Raw genomic sequence first — 6,000 nt, forward strand, 5'->3', positions numbered from 1 at the left:
AACAGAAAATGTGCAATATGCATCAAAACAAAATAAGACAGGTGCATAAATTTGGACACTCTTGCCATTTTGTTGATTTGAATACCTGTAACTACGTAGTGCTGATTAATTGGGACACACAATTGGTTTGATGAGCTCATTAATCCTTGAACTTCATAGACAGGTGCATCCAATCATGAGAAAAGGTATTTAAGGCCAATTGCAAGTTGTTGTTCTCTTTGACTCTCCTCTGAAGAGTAGCAACATGGAGGCTTCAAAACAAATCTCAAATGACCTGAAAACAAAGCTTGTTCAACATTATGGTTTAGGGGAAGGCTACAAAAAGTTATCTCAGAGATATAAGCTGTCAGTGTCCACCTTGAGGAACATAGTGAGGAAATGGAAGACCACAGGCACAGTTCTTGTTAAGGCCAGAAGTGGCAGGCCATGTAAAATATTGGAGAGGAAAAGGCGAAGGATGGTGAGAACGGTCAAAAACAGCCCACAGACCACCTCCAAAGACCAACAACATCAACTTGCTGCAGACGGTGTCACTGTGCACTGTTCAACAATTCAGTGTACTTTGCACAAGGTGAATCTGTATGGGAGAGTGATGCGAAAGAAGCCTTTTCTGCACACACGCCACAAACGGAGTCGCTTGATGTACGTGCACATTTAGAAAAGCCAGCTTCATTTTGGAAGGGGGGCATGGTGGCTTAGTGGTTAGCACGTTCGCCTCACACCTCCAGGGTTGGGGGTTCGATTCCCGCCTCTGCCTTGTGTGTGTGGAGTTTGCATGTTCTCCCCGTGCCTCGGGGGTTTCCTCCGGGTACTCCGGTTTCCTCCCTCGGTCCAAAGACATTGCGTGAGTGAATGAGTGTGTGTGTGTGCCCTGCGATGGGTTGGCACTCCATGCAGTGTGTATCCTGCCTTGATGCCCGATGACGCCTGAGATAGGCACAGGCTCCCCGTGACCTGAGGTAGTTCGGATAAGCGGTAGAGAGTGAGTGAGTGAGTTTTCATTTCAAGGTGCTATGGAGTGATGAAACAAAGATTGAGTTATTTGGTCATAACAAGGGGCAAAAGAACACAGCATTCCAAGAAGCACTTGCTGCCCCCAGTAAAATTTGGTGGAGGTTCTATCATACTGTGGGGCTGTGTGGCTAGTGCCGGTACTGGGAATCTGGTTAAAGTTGAGGGTCGCATGGATTCCACTCAATATCAGCAGATTCTTGAGAATAATGTTGAGGAATCCGTCACAAAGTTACGCCGGGGCTGGATATTTCAACAAGACAACAACCCAAAACACTGCTCAAAATCTCCTCGGGCATTTATGCAGAGGAACAAGTACAATGTTCTGGAATGGCCATCCCAGTCCCCAGACCTGAATATCATTGAACATCTGTGGGCTGTCCATGCTTGGCAACCATCAAACCTAACTGAACTGGAGATGTTTTTGTAAGGAGGAATTGTCCAAAATACATTCATCCAGAATTCAGACACTCCTTACAGGCTATAGGAAGCTTCTAGAGGCTGTTATTTCTGCTAAAGGAGGCTCTACTAAATATTGATGTGATTTTTCTGTTGGGGTGGCCAAATATATGCTTCTGTCTAATTTTGTTTTGATGCATATTGCGCATTTTCTGTTAATCCAATAAACCTCATTTCACTACTGAAGTATTACTGTGTCCTTCAGTTATTTGATAGAGCAAAATGAAATTGCTGATCCAAACACCCAAATATTTATAAATGAAAATCATGGAAATTGTCAGGGGTTCTTAAACTTTTGCATACGACTAATATATATATATACATACATATATATATATATATATATATATATATATATATATATATATATATATATATATATATATATATATATATATATATATATATATATATATTGTCTATAATATATTATATTATAATATATATATATATATATATTATACAGTACTGTACAAAAGTTTTAGGCAGGTGTGAAAAAATGGAAGTGTTAAACATTTATTTTCATAAATGAACAAAATGCAGTGAATGAACAAAAGAGAAATCTAAATCAAATCAATATTTGGTGTGACCACCCTTTGCCTTCAAAACAGCAGCAATTCTTCTAGGTACACTTGCACACAGTTTTTGAAGGAACTCGGCTGGTAGGTTGTTCCAAACATCTTGGAGAACTAACCACAGATCTTCTGTGGATGTAGGCTTTCTCACATCCTTCTGTCTCACTTCATGCTGGTTTGAAGGCAAAAGGTAGTAACACCAAATATTGATTTGATTTAGATTTTTCTTTTGTTTGCTCACTTTGCATTTTTTAAATTGACAGAAATAAACACTCATTATTTATATTTCCGAAAGCATTCTTAGCATTTTTTTCACACCTGCCTGAAACCTTTTCACATTATTGTGTGTGTGTTTATATATATATATATATATGTATATATAGTATCTGTCTTACTTTAAATTTGGTTCAACGAGCATTTCTTAACTTTTTAACCAAACCAAGGTTTAACAATGTATAAATAATAAAGCACAGCAGCTTCTGGCTCCACCTGCTGGTATTGCAGAAAGTCAACGTATCTCAAACCTTTTCACTACTCATCCTTTAGAACAAACTCCACCAAACCCTTTCAGAACAGACGTTATATGAACATTATCAAGCTCTTCAGATATTAGTGTCATTATATAGATATGTACTACAGTCTAATTGTTAGTGCCATAGAGCCTTCTTCCACTAAAAGCAAACATTATATAAGTTGATATTACTTAGTTCTTCTTTAGTTATTGAGAATTGTATTAAACCCATTCTAGTTACCAGCTAAGCTAGCTAATAATGATAAATACCCAATTAGAAATACAGTCAATTTGATAACAGTGGGCTGTGATGTCTACCACTGTAACATAATAATAATAATAATAATAATAATAATAATAATAATAATAATAATAATAATAATAATAAATCATCCTAAAGGCAACTAAGGAAATCACCAGAAGACATTGCTGGACTCCATACCACAACTAGACAAATGTTGCAGTGAAACAAAAACATCACATGAATCTGTCGTTAAATGAAGTAGGAATGAATCTCAAGTGCTGCCATTTGATATTTTGGGGGTACAATAGCAGACAGTTAGTCAAAAAGTCAGGACTTTGACTTATGGCATGATCACATGCCTGTGCTTTCATTGTGGTTAAAACCAGTGTTTGAGTTTTGCTCTGTTATTTCAGGGCGACAGCACCAGCTGTCAGGTTTTGTGGAGGGACGTTCCTTGTCCTTCCGTTTTTCAGCTACCTCATTAGAGAATGAGAGACCACAGCCTGCACTGTGTCACCTCTGTGTGCTGGGAACTTTCCTACAAACCTCAAATCTTCCCCCAGCCCTCATTAAAGAGGCATCTGGTGGCACAGACAAACCACGGGAAGAAAATACTTCAGGTGTGAGAGTAAATAAGAAATGGGTACAACTTATATTTTATAAAATGTATTTGTAGATACATGTATATATGTTTTAACTCCTTTCTGTAAAACAACCTCTGGAGTTTTTGTGTATTTTATTAGATTTTTTTAACACAATACAATACTTTTACTCATATTGTGATAGTTTTGCTGATATATTTAGAAAAGATGACGGTCACAGCTGTTATTAGCAGTCTCTTGCTGTGCATGAAGTGAAGCAGACTGGCTTATAATAAATTCGAAAAATAAATCTTAAACACATCCAGGTTGCTTTAGGCTTTTTTTCCCAAGTAAATCAGGGGTTAGAGGATTTAGTGAGGAAATGGTGCAGCATGCCTGCATGAGTTCCCTCAGTATGCCAAGAGATGGAAAAACTGCCCTTTGGTGTAAGTGAGTATGTTTGTGCATTGTGCCCTGCAGTGGACTGGCATGCCATCCAGTATGATTTTCAACTTCATATTCAGTGTTCCCTAAAGAGGATCTGGAGTCCAGAACAGGATGAAGTGCTTACGGAAGATCAGCAAAAGAATGACGTTATGTTTTTTAATGCTTTCTTTTGACCAAAACAGAAGATAAGAAACATATGAAATGCATTAATAATGTTTATTCATAGATGTGCATATGGCTGATCTATTTTGGAAATGACTGTCAGAGCTTGTTGTACAGTACATATCCTCAGGTAGTGGTGCATAAAGCAGTGAGGCATACTGGCCATAACAAATATTAACAAAACATCCATACTTTCAAGTGAGTGGGTTTAGGTCAGAAATAATGTACACTAAGTGGCATGTGTTTATAGTAATGACACAAATTGTGTACGGAAAGGAGACAATTCAAGTGCCAAAAGAACCTTGGAATAGATTTCACAGTATTCTAGAACAATTCTGGAGGGATAATCCATCAGTTGGTGTTTTAATGATGATGATGGATATCGCTGTCTAACATGTCTGTCCAAAATGCAAAAGTGTTTAACTTTGAGATCTGGTCAAGTTAACCCACTTGCTGCAGATACCTAGAATACAGCAAGAGAACGAAACTATCAATTCTGGTAGTTTATGTTGTGTACATATTTATTATTTGTAATCTCTGTAATATCTAATCTCTGTATTTTGATTTCCATTCTTATAAAAACATTAGCTGGAGAGTGTTATCACACAAGCCGAAAACAATGCAATAAATATAGAACCCCACATGAGCAGATGCCATAGATGACTCATGCTTGCCTGATATAAATGAGTTTGGAAAACATAAATACAAAGCAGCGCACCTCTAGCTACTTTCTAGACTGTTAGAGAGCAAACAAAAGGGTTCATTTATTTTAAAAAAGAAAGAAGCTAAATCTCTATCAGTCCTAAATGACTGTATCTTGTAAAGCTGACTATTGGACTCCCAGTTGGTTTGTTTTTCTCTACTGACACACTCACATGTAGCCTTTTGTCTTTCATGCCTAAAGCTGGGTTGATGTAACACTTCAAGATTCTGAGTTGGTGTACGTATAACATACAGTTTACACATTTCTTAACTGGCTTGACATGTGTGATACAGTACTGACTTTAAATTACTACCAAGGTGACCCAGTTCTAGGGTGTTGAGTACCTCAACATCATATTGTAAAGGATTTTTGAAACAAACTCAAATGCACTGTAGTTTTAAAGGCATAAGGCAAAATGGTTTATGGCACAGCAGAAATGACTTACAAATGGTTTGAAAATTTTGACAATAAAACCGAAGAAAGAGAATACATTTTTTGGTCATCAGACTTTTTAATGACTAAAAAGAAAAGAAATGATCTGCTTTTTATTGCAATACATTCTACTTTCAATAATGTATCTAAACCACCAAATGGAGATAGTTATAGTTAACTGAAGTCAGGTTTAAAAAAGTGTGATAAAGTTGCCATCTGTTAGGATTTTTTCTGAGTTACACACACAGTTATTTGTTCTTTGGCATTTTCGGTTGCTCTCTGTAATTATGACACTAGTTACAACACTGTAAAACTGTATGATTTCATAGGTTGCCGAAAAAATCCTTTCATGAACAAACTGAATGGTCTTGTAAGAAACATTTTATCATTAGTGCCTTTGTACATTATTTTCCATTCTATTAAGATACTAGCTTATTTGCTAAAAATAAGAAAATGTATATAGCCATTAGGGATTGTTATTGATATTGTTATTACCATCTTACTAAAAGAACCTCAAAAAAGCACTTGAAACAGGTTTCTTATGATTTCTTAAATGCAATGAATCCAAAGTACAGGAGTCCGGTTATATTTTGTCTAATCATTTACATCTACAGCATTTAGCAGACACTCTTATCCAGAGTGACTTACATTTTTTTATTTCAGTTTATTGAGCAATTTAGGGTTAAGAGGCTTGCTCAGGGGCCCTGCTGTGGCAACTTGGTGGACCTGGGATTCGAACCAATGACCTTCCGATCAGTAGTTGAATACCTTAACCACTGAGCTACCACATCCCATTAATCAGATCTTTTCTCATTTAACAAAATATTTCTAAAATATTAACTTAGAGGTGTTAAAAGCATAAAAAAGGACATTTC

The sequence above is a fragment of the Tachysurus vachellii genome, chromosome 20 (assembly GCF_030014155.1).
Source record: "Tachysurus vachellii isolate PV-2020 chromosome 20, HZAU_Pvac_v1, whole genome shotgun sequence".
In the NCBI taxonomy this organism is placed as follows: Eukaryota; Metazoa; Chordata; class Actinopteri; order Siluriformes; family Bagridae; genus Tachysurus; species Tachysurus vachellii.